Genomic DNA, 16,463 nt, shown 5'->3' with positions numbered 1-16,463 from the left:
CTCTCCTGCATTACAGCCACACATTGCTATTCTCACTCATTTTCATCTTTACTCCCCTCACACACGCACAGGCAATGAGCTTCCCTGTGCTAGGGGAAGTTGCAGGTCGTTGCGACATCAATGTCTGAGATAAAAGCTCCTTAACACACACACACACACAAACGCACGCATACAGTTGAAGACTTTAGTTTAGGTTTATCATAATAGGGTTTTTAGGAATAAAATGAATTTTGTAAGTGTATTAAGAAGCTGCAAGCGTCACATAAACACACATGTGGATAAGTGGGCAAAGTTCAATAGAGACATTGCAATGGTCTTGTTTCACACCCAAAGTCAGATGTTCACACATCACCCTATCACAGTACTGTACACCAGTCTCTTTAATTTAGGAAAGAGTTCCTGTTTAACCTAAAGTATATCGATTCTGCTGTAGCAGGCTTGTGCCGATTGGAGATCGAATCCTATATAGACGGTTGAAAGGATGATCGGCAATTGGTTTTTCCTTTGCCGATATTAGAGCGATTTGAACTAACTTAGGCTACTATCAGAAGGATATTATAAAAAATTATCTCTAGAATCTGCATTTGAGATGTTTCTGGTGGGGGTGTGGGCATGTTAATTTGTGCTTTAGAACATAACAGCTGTGAAACAATCAGAAAACAACTATTTATTTCTCACCGGCTTTCTCGCTACCAGCACTCCCTCTCCTCATTCATTCTCTCTCTCTCTCTCTCTCTCTCTCTCTCTCTCTCTCTCTCTCTCTCTCTCTCTCTCTCAAACAAATAAACACAAACCAAAGGAAGCTTCTTGGTATCGCTATTTTTGAGCATAGACTGCAAGTCAGACATGGACATCGAAGCTGGGTACATGAAATAAACCAAGCAAGGACAAAACTGGCAGAGTATCATAGTTTGGTCCATGAAGTCCACCTGGATAGCGCCTGGTTTCAGTCATATTTCAGGATGACTGTGGACTCTGATTGCTGGATTGGCCACCGCAATGTGACATTGGGTTGCATTTCTCCAAAAGTTTATTCTGTTTCAACTTTTCCACCGCAGGTCGCTGAGTTTTTTTTTTCCTCCGGCCCCCCTGGTGATCGGATCACCTATCGGCGATCTCGAGTAACCACAATAACGAGTGAAAATAGAAATGATCAGCCAACTCTATGCTGTAGAAGGAATTCCACTTGCATGTACATGTATATTAAATGCAATGCAGTGAAGAGGTTACCTACAGAGTATAGATAACTAAGATGTTAAAATAAACCATCACCACTTAAATCATGAATAAATCCATCAAATAAGGACAAGATCAAGAAAATGCAATAAACATCCCCACCCAGACTCGAAGCAGGACTGTTGCAATTAGACAATCAGCGTCTTAAACTCTCAGGCTACGAGATTTGAATCCCTGTGTGAATCCCTGATTCACATTTGTCAATGTGATGAAGAGCAATATATCAAATGAAATACAAGACAGTAAGTAGATTGACACCATACATATGGCTTTTGGCAGTTTATAAATATGATGGTTTGAAAGCACACTCCAAAATAAGTGTCTGTGTTTTGTTTCATGTATCTTGTATTTTAACTGTTATCTGGCATATAAGCTGCCAATCAAACATATCAAATTAAACTAGAATCACTACTGCAGCCTATACATCTAACTGCTGCTTGTACACACCAAGGAAGCGACCGTGATGTACATTGACCTAATTTGATCTAACATTCATTCTCAACATGATAAACTGAAATTGATCACCTGTGATTATCTGTCGCAGGGTGCTGTGGATGATTTTGTGTAAGACAGAGGAGCAGTGACTTTGTAAGTTGGATGAAGGTGCCAATTATTCAGGGAGTGTTGTCTTGACACGGGTCCTCTAACTGAAATATCGACAGAATGTCATCAACCTTTAATCCTATATTGTGGAACAGTCGCTGGCATCCCTTCTGCAATGCGCTTTGGATAATAACTAAAAAAAGAGCAAGCAGCGCCATGTAAATAGAGCCTCCTGTAAACACCTGCTGTGGAAATTCACTTTGACATCAGTTCAGTTTTTTACCATATTCTGACCTGAGGGCAGACACAGCATTACACCTGACTTGTCAAATACAAGCAGCATGCACACTTCATCATTTAGGATTACTGGTACTGCATACAGATACAGATCTTATAAAAAGAACACAGTTATGTTGTGAGCAAAGTCTGATAACTAAGTGTGTAAATGCAGCTGAAACATTCCACTGTATAGAACCCAAAAAGTTAGCTATCAGCTCGCCAGGCCTCAAATTAATGACGTGATCACATTTGAAAAGGACAAAGCTTAACACACCCTGTCTTTGCCTGTTCTGTCAAAACTTATCAGCGTCTTTTAAGTGCGTGCTGAGGATAAGTCATGCGACCTTAACTAGATCAGGACACCTTAAGTAGGTCAAAGATTTACAAGAGATTCAGGTGTGGATCAGTAATAAGAGCAAAGGTATGTAATCTTTAGTTCTCACACCCATCTAACTGCTGGTACACCCTTAAAAATCCACATACATACACACAAATACAAGCATGGACCCGCACAATCACATAGAGTTTAGTGCTTAAACCTATCTAGCTGTTACTACACCCTAAATCCTTTCATCTCTTATTTTATACCCAGCCCCTCCCTCTGTCTTTCCCTTCTTTTCATCTCTTTTTATTCATCTCTCTAATCTCTCTCTGATCTATGCCACTGATGAATGACAAAAAAAACCCAGCACACTCTGTGTGTGCTGCTGAGACTTTCTTCCATTTTTCCATGTTCAATTTGCACTGCAATTGACAGCTAAAAGTGTCTTCTGCATGTTAGATAATGTTTCGTAACCCTGGGGGCAAACCACAGATAGTGTATTGTACAATGTCAAATATACATGGGCATCAATGGGGAAATTAGCCAGAGGTATAACTGACTGTTCCCTTCTGTCTGCCTTTCAGCTATCTCCCTGCCGTCAATCACTACCTGTTGCCTATACTTAATATTTGTACTTGTGCCATTACGCTCCAGTTATGCATGAGTCAAATATAACAAACCACAATTCTGGCAACAATACAAAAACTTGAAGGCATGCAAAAATAAAAACTCTGCAAACGCTTAACAATTCAGAATTGTTTATCCTCTGGGGTTGATTTACACAGAAAATATCAAGGCTATTTGGCATCAGATCCTCTCACCTCTAAAGTCTAATCAACTGATCTTGTGGGTGAAAAGCCTTTTGATCCCCAAAATGTACACCAAATCTGTCCAAAGCTTGACATTCTGTATAATGTTAACCGTCAAAGAGACAGGGGATACTTTAAACTCCTCCTGTCCTTGTTGGCAAAGTTGTTGTCTGTTATCGTTCAACCTGTCAAACCTGAAACTCTTTCGCATTTTTCTGGATACAAATTTACAGAGGGATAATCTCTACAAAAATTATTTGTAACTGTGGGAGAGAGAGATAGAGATAGATGGGTGGAAAGAATCAATAGATAGTCAGTTAATTGGAGTTAGGGAGAAAAGTGAGTTAAGTAAAAGATAATAAGATAATAAGATAGAAAAAGAGATATTTAGTCCAAAGCATGATTTATGTTGCATACTATTTCAAGTCACACAGGAAATTGAACATCTATAAGTCACATTTTGTAGTTGAAGCTGCTGTCTTTCTGTTTGGCAATGAAAACTGACAATAGATGTTCTTTGACTTTAGAGAAAAACAGGGAGACAGACATAGAAAAAGAGACAGAGAAAGAGGTAGAGAGGTTAACACACAAAGAGAGACTGGGAGAGATTTAGAACGACAGCCTGAAAGGGAAGACACAGGGAGACAGAAAGAGGATGAGATGTGAATTCATTGCCTTAAAAGCAGCTGAGTCAAACAGTGTGATAAGAATCAGACAGCACATGCACACGTGCGCACCCATAGACACACACGCTCCGCGAATCTTTACTTTGAACCTTTTTGGACAGATAAGTAGATAATAAGTGTTCAATTACTGTTCAATTATGGTGTGTGTGTGTGTGTGTGCATGTTAAAGTGTGCAAATGTTTCAGAGAGAGAAAGCTAGTGTGAGACAGGAGCAGGGATGAGATTCTTTCCACCTATGTGTCATTTCCTCTCTCTCTCTCTCTCTCTCTTTCTCGCTTTCTCACCATAATTTCACTGTAACAAGGCTTTCTATCAACCCCTCTCCTTCTCCATGGGCCTACCTTGCTCAATCATCCTGCTACATGTCAAACTGAGTTAACAACAGATACATTGTCGATTTCTAGCCATCCGACAATGTGTCACTAGGTGATCAAATGGAAAGTAGTGCTGTCTGATGTGATACTCCACAGATCTCTGTAATAGAATTGTTCTTTTCTCTTGCTTGAATAAAAGGGATGTCAGTGGTCAGGATCAGCTGTGAGGAACACTTTTGGAGCCGGTAGGGTCTCAGTGACCTACTAAGTCATGTTAGAAGCTGACCTAAATCTGGTGCAGTTCTGGTCCTTTAAAACAGTGGTTTCCAACCTCAGGTTTGTGAGATGATTAGCAGGAGAGGAAAGCAGAAAAAACATGTTTGCAACACAAAACCTATGTTTACTTGTTAGCAGCAAGGCTCTAGGGATGGCAATGTCAGTCTGGTGGTCTGTTGGTAGGTCAGTCCACCACTTGGGTCCAGACTGAAATATCTCAACAACTACATATTGCCATGACATTTTGCACAGACACGCATTAATCTTTACTTATTACTGAATAATTTAACTTTTTCAGGCCACAACTATTTATTATTTGTTCCTTATCGATTAATCTGCAGATTATTTTCCCATTTAATTGTTTGGTCTATAAAATGTCAGAAAACAGCCCAAGGTGACAACTTCAAATGTCTTGTTTTCTTAAAATAACAGTCCAAACTCCAACTATATTCAATTTACAATGATATAAAACAGACACATGCAGAAAATTCTCACAATTGAGAAGCTGAAGCTTGAAAACAAAGTTTGGGAACTACTGATTTAACCAACTCTGTATGCACAGTGTACAACCCAACCTTTTCTGTCCTGCCCCGATTTAAGAAGAGGGTGAGCCACTGGTCCCAGAGGTGTTTTTTCCACACTGGAAATTTGTCAAGAGTTTATCAAGATAGGGCAGCATTCAAGCACACAAGCCAAGGGTAGCTGGGCAGCATGGCAGAGTGACTAAAGACTAAAGCATCCTTCAAACAGAAGGCCAAGTTATCTCCCCTGTGACTGTAAGAATCCAACCTGCTAAAGTGTCCTTGAGCAAGACACCAAATTCCTCCTAGTCCCAGGGGTACTGTTCTGTAGCGGAGGCTGCAATCTAAGGGGGAGATGAAACGAGAAATCTCACTACAGGGGATCAATGGAGTATCAAAAAAAGCCTGCGAGCTAAAGTCACCAAAGTTCCACGCCTCACCTCACCACAAAACACTCCGGTGGCAAATTATCTGCCTCCCCCTCCTTCTGTCTATGTGGCACTCTTTTCTCTTACTGCCTTCCTCTTTCTCTCTCCTCCTGTCCTATTATGGACATCGCAACAGTGTTGCTGTCAGGACGACTAAAGGTTTGATTCACCGTCTGTCCCTGTGTGTGTGTGTGTGTGTGTGTGTTAGATAGCAGATAAGAGCCATATATAAACAGCACTTGAAAGCAGAAATGTAAATGTTTAGAAGTCACAGCAGAACACAGACCATATCAAGATACCAGAGAGAGCAAGAGAGAGAGAAAGAGAGATTAAACCAGAGTTCACACCAGGAGAACTAGCAGGAGACTGCGGTCGACTCACGCGAGATTCCAGTCATCAATAACGCTTAGTGGAATTTAGCATCTCAAAGCTAAGCTATGAAAAAAATGCCAAATCAAAGAGGCGCAAATCAGAGCTGTAGCTAAGTCAAAATGCTTTGTCACTGCAGTTGTGAACAGTTCTCTGCGCGATAGTTGTCAAATTCATCTAAACTGACCCTGAATCCACATCTGAATCATTTGAGCTGGCCATTAGCAGGTGGCTGGATGACCTTGGGAGTTGTAGTTAACTTCTCACCTTACGTTTTTATGAAAAGCCTGCCATCATAAAGAGGGGTGAGATGTGATGAATCGTACAAATGGGAATAATGACACACACTTTTGGACAATCTTTCCTGGTGGGCATTCATAGTGTTGCAATTGTTTGTACGTACAAAAAGTAACATAAGTAGTTGTTTCAGTAGGGGTTTCAGATGCTGTTCAACTATTTGACATATACAGATATAGCTAAGTTTGTGAGTGAGTTAGTGAGCCAGTTCCATTGAACCATCAGGCTCTCTACCCTTGATTTTAAAAATGAACAAGGACTAATATTTCCTTTAGACAGCTTCATTTATTTTATTTTTTTAACTTGGTTGTGTTTCTGGGAATGAAGGTGTAGATGTTCATTTTTCTATATGTTACAGAAAAATCCAGCACATATTATTCATAAAACAACCTTAGTCTAATTGGCATTTTTTCCCCTGCAAATGTGCCTTTAACTTCCGATCCAACAGTCAAAGTGAAGCTGTAAGCAAGCTTCATGAATCAAATGTGACAGGTTTCTTGCGATAATGTCAGTGCTTGCAGATTTTGTAAGGCACTTGTCTCACAAGTGTACATGCCTTTGAGTGTGTGTATGTGTGTGTACAGCCTTGCATGAATGTTTGTTTGTAAGTAGTTTGTGCGCACTGTATATACGTATTTATTTGAGAGTGCAGCTGAGTGTGCGCATGCTTGCACAACTCTGTGCGTGTGCATGTGTGTGTGAGTGAGTGAGTGAGTGAGTGATTGTTAGCAGAAGCTCGTTAACCTCAGAAGTCATTACCACAGACCTGAGGTTTACGCCAATTAGACAAAATAAACGACAAGCGAAAAACAAAACAGACAAATGAAAAACAAGAGAAAAGAAAGTGATTACTGGGGGAAAAATTAAATAGATTATTTTCACCAATTTGAGAACAATACAAAAAAAAATGATCTAAATGACAAGTGAGTGGCGAAAAACAGTTGCTAAAAGTAATTATTAAAGTTAAAATATAAAGTGATCATTGGAGTAAAACACCACATTAGACTCGATAATTAGACCTAATACAACTAAAGACGCACCAGAAAAAAGCAAAAAAATGACAAATGGGAAAAGAAAAAGAAAAAACACTATCAAAACCAGATGAAAGAAACAAAATAATAGGCGATCAAATAAGATAAACAGAGTTGTGTGTGTGTGTGTGTGTGTGTGTGTGTGTGAGAGAGAGAGAGAGAGAGAGAATGGTGTAGTATTTGACATCACTACTCCTATATAGTCTTTTTTTTCCCCTTTTTTTCTCAAGACGCTTTTGTTTTTACAGCTTCACTCTGGGCAGACCAGACCACTGTACACACACTGATACACACAAATTCACATATTCTCTCTCTCTCTCTCTCTCTCTCTCTCTCTCTCACAAACACACACACACACACACACACACACACACACACACCCCTAAAGGGGCCTTTTTCCACATTGGGCCATATGGTGCAGACAGGCGCACGGAAACAATTCTCTAAAAACAACACACACTCTGCACTTAAAAACCTGCCACACACACACACACACACACACATCACATATACAGATTTTCTCTCTCTCTCTCCCTCTCTCTCTCTCTCTCTCTCTCTCTCTCTCAAACACACACACTCACACACACACACACACACACAAACACACACACATCAGACAGTTAAACCTGCTGAATGAATTGCTGCCTTGTTCAGTAGTGCACGGAGTAGTGGCAAGGAACCTGCCATGGAGATTACCACACACACACACACTTGTTTAAACACACACACACACACACACACACACACACGCAGAGGCTCAGCATTAAGCATTCTATGGCACTTATCCATTAGAGAGGTTAGTTATTTTCTCCAGTCTAAAAGTAGGTATTCAACTTAATATTCCAACAGAGGCAGTTGTAAATCTACTCCATTAAGCAGCTGGGGCAGATGTCTGCGAAAAGCTGGAACTCTCAGTTATGCTGGCTAATATAGCAGCTGATATTTGACTTGGCATCAGAGAATGGTGTTATCAAAAACAACAAAGAAAACTAAGTTAAATGATATGTCTATCAACATCTGATGGCTGTGCTCACAATGCTCTAGAGTGTCACAGTGAAACATATGTGGCCATTATTCCTAACTATTCTAACAACTCTTACAGCAGAAAATATATCTTAGATCGGGGATCTGCAGTGTCTGGCTAAAGGTATAAAAGTGTAAAAAGTAAAAACTATGCTGATAGATTAATATAGTACTGTGTGCATTTTGCTATAGCTCACATGAACTGAGAAAGTATTATGAGAAATTATGATTTCTACCTAGTGAACAAGACAAACAACTGGCAGAGCGGCCTGGAAGACTTGTGCCAAACAAATATAGGCAACTACGCTTCACTTCCTATAGTTTTACCATGGGCTGCCATCACACCCCTTTGGATCTTAAAACCTGCATTAGCCTGAATAAAATCACGAGTGACTGACAAAAGTCCAACCTTTGAGACAAGAAACAACATAAACATATACATTAAAAGGTCACATAAAAGCAGTGTTAAGTCAAATTACACCACATGACATAAATGGCAGCAGTTCTGAAGCAGAATCACATGCCAAACTTGCACAGATCTTAACTAAACAAAGCACAGACACCTCCTTATTAAGTCTGCCTTGAGATCATCATAACATTAATCTGATGTTGATACATTCAGTCTTGTATCTATCTACCTGTCTCTTACTCTCAAATCAATTCAGTGCTGTCTTTCTTAGCATTTCTTTCAATATGGTATACCGCCAACTCCTTTGACGTAATTAACAGTAATAATGTAAAAACAAAAAGTATTCTTATGCAATCTTTCAGTCACAGCATTCTTTTCTGTAAAGGTATTTCAATCTATTTCTCTGCCAATCTTTCAATGTCCCTTTTCCCTCTTGTAGTCGAAGACACAGCAGGTTCTCCAATATTGTTAACAATATGGAACGTTTCATGTTCCATTACTGACAATTGGCTCTGAAAGGATTCGGGAGTCAAACTCAACAGTGTTTGTTATTGCAGTCAAACGTATCCAAGGGACTCAAAGCAGCTGGAGTCAAAAGTGTCCGATTTTCCAAGACGACTTACTCAACATTCATTAAGACCAAATAAGTGACTTCTGTAACACATGATGCAGAGAAAGAGACCAACACTGAGTCATTTCACTGAGAGCAAAAATGTTCATAAGAAGAAGGAAGAAACTACATATAATATACTATTTAACATATAATATACTATATACAGCAGTGCTTCCTGTGTGTATCAAAAGTTAGGGTTCCAAATACTACTTAAACAATTATTTTATACACTATTAATCTATTCATTATTTATTAATTATTGTACTATTAGATGTACCACTAGCTAATAACATTAGCTGCTATTGTTGTTGCAAGTAATGGCATTAGTTACTGTGTATCTACACTTTCTATCTCTAGTTGAACTCTACTGGAAGGATTGGGAAGTGTAATGGAGTTATGACAGAAATCTTACATGTGTACACTAGAAAACATGTTCATAAACTCATACAAAAACGATGCACATGCAGATGCTTACACATACACACTGAGTGTTAACTGGGCTTCCATACTTCTCTTCCTCTGTTACTCACAAACACAAACTCATCAGTGAGTATAACTAACTGTCAAAGCAAATTTTGTTGTCCACAGATTTAATAGAAATACCATTTCCAAATCTTTTGTTTGTTGTATTAGTGTAACTATAAGGACATTGGCAAAAAGATGCAATGTAAATTAAATTTGCCCATTCTCATCTCCGCATTAAAAAGCTACATTACATTTTTCCAAAGCATAAAGCCAAAGCAAAGTGTAGAAAGATATTTAAGTACAGAAAATATCTTTATGATGGCTTCCTGTGCACATGATAAACTGTTGGCAAGATATGCTGGATCACCTATGACAAGTCCAACTGTCTGTTGTGAGAATCTTTAATATTTAAACAAAGTGAGTAGTGCTTTTTTTATTTATTATATTTCTTTATATTTCATCATTCACTGTGGTATTTAATTTCTCTTGTTGTGAAGCACTTTGTACTTTGTTTTGATAAGTGCTCTATAAATAAAGTTATATTATTATTATAGTAAGCATAACAACACATTTTTCACTACCCAGTTCTGCCCACAGGTGCTGAAATCAGTCTTATATATTGCAAAGGAACAGCCAATAATAGCAATCATGACATCAACAAATAATGTATACAATGACATTCACAAACACAGCATATGTTTACAGAAATACTCAGTCAACATCTCTCTTGTTCTTGTTGGCAATGCTTGTTTCTTCCAGTTTATCTCTGATGAAAATTTTGTGCCTGCACTGATCTACACACCAGTACTCCCTCTGCACTGGCATTGGCAACACAGTCGTCACAAACACAGCAGTCTTCTGAGAAACTCACTGCAGCATGATGACTGACTTGCTTGCATTTGGCTTTGGTGGGCACCTGGACCTGAAAAAACTACCAGTTGGAACTATCTGTCAGCCCCCAGCTACTCTGTTTTCATTGTTCTGGCAAGTTGTTCTGCTGCTGCTAGGCAGCCTGGCTGCTTTAGCTGGTCGCGCTGGCTGCTAGCTGCAGCACCACCGCTAGCCACTAGCCTGTCAACTCCCAGCAGCTCTGTCTTTATCGTCTCGGGTAGCGGAGTTGGTACCACCGAACTGGCAGCAGCACTATCAGCATCTGCCTGAGCCTCTGCCTGTCTTTGCTGCATTTCCTCAGCAGTGGACTCTGGCTCACACAAATCTGCCCAGATTCTGACAACATGTTATAAAATGTGAAGTAATCCATAAAATATAACGTACATGTATAATTGGAAGTTGGATGATCTCTGCCAACTTCTTCCTGTGATGTCAGGATATATAAGTGAATAATGAAAGTTGCTACAGTGATACGGGGAACATCTGCAAGTAGTGCCGGTAAAGGCTTGTCACCCCTATGACTAATACATGGTAAAAAATGTTGAATATCAGCAAAATGCTCCTTTAAGCAAAAAATAACACAGTATGAGTTTTTGTCAATATAAGCAGCCACATTCGAGCTGACTTGGCAATAATTTCTGTACCTCAGACAAGGCTTCGACTGCAGAGTGATTTTTCCGTCCAGACATACCAGGAGCAGCACACAGCTGTATAGTTCACCAGCATATGGATTAAATAAATACAGTCTGCACAGAGCTTGTTAACACTTGTTCACTTGGCTACAACACACTCTTGTAGCCAAACTGAACAAAAAACACACACCCACATCTGCGCACACCCAGACGAAGGCGCACACACAAGCTGCATGCATACAAACACAAAAAGGTAGCTTTAAACACAAGCAAACATCATTAAAGAGTAAATTTGTAAGTGAATGGTGTAGCACGGGTTATTGTGGGAGCAAGTAGTGACACATACGCAGGTCTAGTGTGCTTGGGAAGCACACACAAACATCCACACAGACAAATATATATAGACAGCTGGGGAAAGCTTTTGATAGGCACTAAGTAGTGTGTGTGTTAGTAACAAAAACTCCATCATTTACCAGACTTGAGCAAGTGTGTTAGTTCGAGTGCTAATGTGGTACTACACCTTATCATTTTTTCTATTAGCAGTACTTAACTGTGTTGGAGTCTCATATATACATAGACCCACACACACAAAAATACGCTCAGACGGGTTCATAGACTTACGCACTTACACCTCAGACACACACACACACACACACACACACACACACACACACACACATACACAAAGAACAGGCTTGGAGTGTAGTTCTGTGGTGTAATAACACTGAAATACTGAACCACTAGTTGGGGTCTGGTCTCCCTCTAGCTATGCGGTCAGTTGCTAACCTAATCTGATTAATGGATTTCAACCCCAACTCTGCTACAAACACAGAAACAGAGAGAGAGGAAGATAAATTGGTAGAAGCTATGAAAACTAGGGTCCATTGCCCCTGCTTTGCCTAGTTACCGTTCTTAATCTGATTAATGGATTTTTCCCCAGAAAAGCTGGACAAAAAAAAGGCACCCTCAAAACCAGCGGTGGACAATTAAGACACAAAGCAGCCAGCAAATTCCAGTTGGTTTTGGCTGTGTAAAGCTGTCCCTACAGACAAACTGCAATAACAGGTGAATGGGAGGGGAGAGAGTGAATTTCAGAGGTGTTTAAGTGAAAACTCTTACGATTTTTTTTAAGTTCCTGCTGCCGTGGTAGCAGGGTCAAAGTACACAGTGCACAGGCTTAAAATCTGATTTAGCGTTTCCCACAGTTTGGTTACAGTCAGGTGCCAGAGCAATTTCTCTATACAAATAAGGACAGAGTTATATGTTTTGTTTTTAAATTAAATACATGTACTACTATTTTATCTTTTTTTACAATTACCTTTCTGTTCTATTCACTGTGGGGAAATGACTTGTGTGCTATATGAAATTTTGCCTGCATTTTTGCCTGCCTGTTTAGTCTTCCTATTTTAGTTTTTCCTATTTATTGATATTGATATTATTCATACCTCCATTACTGCTGTGCAAAATCTTAATAATCTCAACAAGCTACACTTAACTCGACAGTACATGCACCACTACTTATTACTTATATTATTACATTGTATTATTATACTGTATTATCATCATCAACTGGTAAACCCACTTGGTACTTCACACTTATTTTATTTTATACTTATACCCACCTGGTACTTAATTTATTTTCTGACCTGTTTTTATAGTGTATTGTATTATATTTTTTGCTAGTACTTTCTCCTGTGTGCATAGACTTATAGGCGAGCTGCTGTAACAAAGAGTTTCCCTTCGGGGATCAATAAAGTATTTCTGATTCTGATTGTGATTAGTGTTGACATTTCTTTTAGCCAGCAACGTAGCTTAACTTAAACAGGCTATACTATAAGACATACTGTAAGCTGGAGGCTAATACTGGCAACAAGCTACTGCAACAAAGTGCAAAGTGTCAGCGCAGTCAGCCCAACACTTAGTTGACTGTTCCCTCCAAATATGAGGCAGGTCTGGCCCATATATGGCTGCCAGATTTGGCAAGATTCTGGGGTTTGCAAACTTGGGGCGATCTGGGCTGAGAATGAGCTCCAGTTAGCAGTACTGGGGCTAGCTTTGGGACTCAAGCGCCCCATGGACTTGGCCCAAGATTCAGAAAAGGCATGCATACATGTGGACCAAGGTAAAGTAATTCATCATGAATTTGGCATGAGTCTGGCAACTAGAATTGCCAAAGTAAAGTTGTTGTAGACAATGTTCCTACTATGCACAGATACAAACACCATATAGTGAGGAACATGATGCCCTGCATTATGGTTGTTATAGTTCAATCACTCGCCCTTTGACTCCTGAAAGCATTATGACTGTTGTAAATCCAATGCTAATATACCTGGGTGGTCAGCCCAAATGTAATCAATATATTAGAGACAATGCAAATTAAAACGAGATAATGTGATGTGATGACTCCATAAAGTGTGCTGTCTCAATTTCCTACTAGTTACAAATAACAATAATACAAGAATGTAAACAGACACACACTCCACACAGAAACACATGCAGAGAATGAGACACACACACACACATCTGTCACTTTGATCTTTGATTGATTCTGTGCCCTTTACACAAGTTTATCATTAACAAACCAACAAATTAAGTCATTAATTGCCTTGACAGCTGGTGACACCTCCTTTATTAATCTTTGTCTGCATAATTAATAAGCCTTAATTTGAATTAATTAGAATTAATTGTTGTTTGGGATTTGGGGGACAAAGAGAAAAACTTGCTGTGTTCATGCGTGTGTGTGTGTGTGTGTGTGTGTGTGTGTGTGTGTGTGTGTGTGTGTGTGTGTGTGGTGTGTGTGTGTGTGTGGGTGTGTGTGTGTGTGTGTGTGTGCGCATGTAGGAGGGGCAGTGGTTTAATGTCCTCTATACAAAATGATGAATGGGTATTTGTTGCTGTCCCACACACACACGTACAGAATAAGACACTGACAAAAACCTGCATGTGTGTTTGTCTGTGTGTGAGAACTAAATGAGGGATACATCCTGCTGTAAAGTTATGATGATGAGATGAGAGCATCGGACACACACAATGAACTACCTGTTGACCCATTTTGTGCAAATAGGTCAACCGTTAGCTTACATATGTACGTTGACACATTTTCTACTGAACCAGGTTCTAACGTGACTTGGTGTTTATGTCTGTAAGGAAGAGCCCGGGTGACACACAGACAGACAGTGAGAGGATGACACAGAAAGAAAGAAACAGAGACTGACAGACAAGAAGAAAAACACATGGGGATTCACTGCCTCAGAGCAGCGAAACTCATATGTGGGCCACTATATCACAGAAATAAACTCCTGAATGTCTTAGTAATGTGTGTGTTTGTGTGCGTGAGTGTGTTTGTATGCAGCATGAGAGTCAAACTTGCTTGTGGGGCTTACTGAATTGTCTCTGCTCAGCATTCCTCAGTTTTCTAGAACTCTAATCTGACTCGTACTAGCACATGAAAGACTACATAATACCAATACACACACACACACACACACACACACACACACACAGACCACAGCTAAAAGCATCAAGCAGCTCAAAGCAATCCGCCCTGCTGAATAACATCACCAAGCAAAGCCACCATACCACATAATGAAAAACATACACAAACACACACACATTCAAACACGCATACACACATGTCCGACACACTCGTGCGCAAAAGGCCTCATACATACGTACCCAGTACCATATACTCAGGCTTGTACAAATCATTAATCCATACAAACACACTAAAATAACATCCATCCATAGATATACACAGCATGAACATACATAAATAGACAAAGTAAGCCTATGAAACTCCCTACATTTGGGTCAGTTCACCCAAATGACAAACACACAAAAAAACTTAATTTCCCACTTATCCCTATTGATGTTTAGCCATACAGATAGTTTAAGGAAAATTCTCCTATATGACTTCTGCCACCACTCCAATACAATTTGAGTGAATGGAATTTTGTTTCAAAGCGCTGAAAAACATTTGTAAAACTCAACAGTCTCTTTCCAGAAACAATATCTCAGTTACTGTGGATAATACAGAGTTTTCACAATTTTTTTTTTTACTTCGGCAAAAACATTTGAGACAGCATGAAAAAAAAAGAGCATGAGTGTGTGTGAGAAAGAGAAAGGAAACAGACAGTGCGCTTCAGCGTGTGTGGTGACACAGGTGTAGGAGGATAACACAGCAGTTGTATATGTGTGTGTGTGTGTGTGTGTGTGTGTACACTTGGTACAACTGATGACTGAGGAAAAAATCGAAGCAGTCCTACACAAATTGTCTGTGTATGTGTGTGCACATTAAATGCAGAGTTTTACAATAGTCCTGATCCAGCAAAATACAGTGTGGTACATTAAGCTACACATCACTATATTAACAAACCCAACTGTTTACTAAAATTTACAACGTCATGATCTGTCTCTCATGCACACACTCAAGTGCAGAGTAAAGGGTTTTTGCATATACAGCATAGCTCAATAAAATGACACTACACACAAAATCTTGCTTGCTTTACACCTACACGCATAAACGCAGACAGTTCAACGCATACAGTATTTCAACAGAAACAATATAATATTCACATAGCTATTATTATAATGTACCCTGCACCATAAACCACTGCAGTTTAGTGCACAAACTTACACAATAACCAAACTGTATGCATTTCCTGTAGTACAATGAAGTGTGTGTGTGTGTGTGTTTTCGAATGCATGAATGCATGCAGCAACAGAAACACTGGCCTGTTCAATTCAAACACTTAAACAAATTGCAGTCAAAGTTAAAATAAAGCTCTACATTTAATTAATAGGCACAAAAACGTCCAGTTATACGTCATCACCTGTAATTGCAGGCTCACTATCACCAATCTAGCAGATTAGCTTCTGCAATGCCTTTTAAATACGTTTACACTGCTGGTATTTATCGACATTACTACCACTGTAGTGGTGGAGTAAAAGTTTACAGTATTTGCAAAGCAAATTCAAAACAGTTATGTCAGAGAGGTTCAGTTAACAAGACACGGCTGGTAACAATTACTTGCATATTTTGCTCTAAGTACATGTGATCTTACCCTTCAAACAACTGACCAAGTTGCTACCACTAAACTTTACTGAGTGTAAGGAACTAATGAGCTCTGTTCCTAATGAGGTTTACTGAACTGGCGTGCAACGAAGTAAGCACGATGGCGGAGCAGGTCATGTTTAGCTAAGAGTCAGTCGCTCCATAAAGTCAAAGCATTTTTCAGCTTTTTCGGAATGTGGATAATAATCATACAAACAGTTTTCCGCCCTCACAAGTAAAGCAGCTAAACCTGAAGACCAGAGCAT

General features: G+C 39.5%; 1 protein-coding gene across 5 annotated transcripts in view; it reads right to left on the bottom strand.

Annotated features, from left to right (window-relative positions):
• The window catches only part of trps1 (trichorhinophalangeal syndrome I), a 118,413-nt gene that overhangs the window by 79,775 nt on the left and 22,175 nt on the right, over positions 1-16,463 (bottom strand). The window lies entirely within an intron of this gene.

This window comes from Siniperca chuatsi, linkage group LG17, assembly GCF_020085105.1.
Source record: "Siniperca chuatsi isolate FFG_IHB_CAS linkage group LG17, ASM2008510v1, whole genome shotgun sequence".
Classification (NCBI taxonomy): Eukaryota; Metazoa; Chordata; class Actinopteri; order Centrarchiformes; family Sinipercidae; genus Siniperca; species Siniperca chuatsi.
This window is presented reverse-complemented; position numbering and strand designations above follow the sequence as displayed.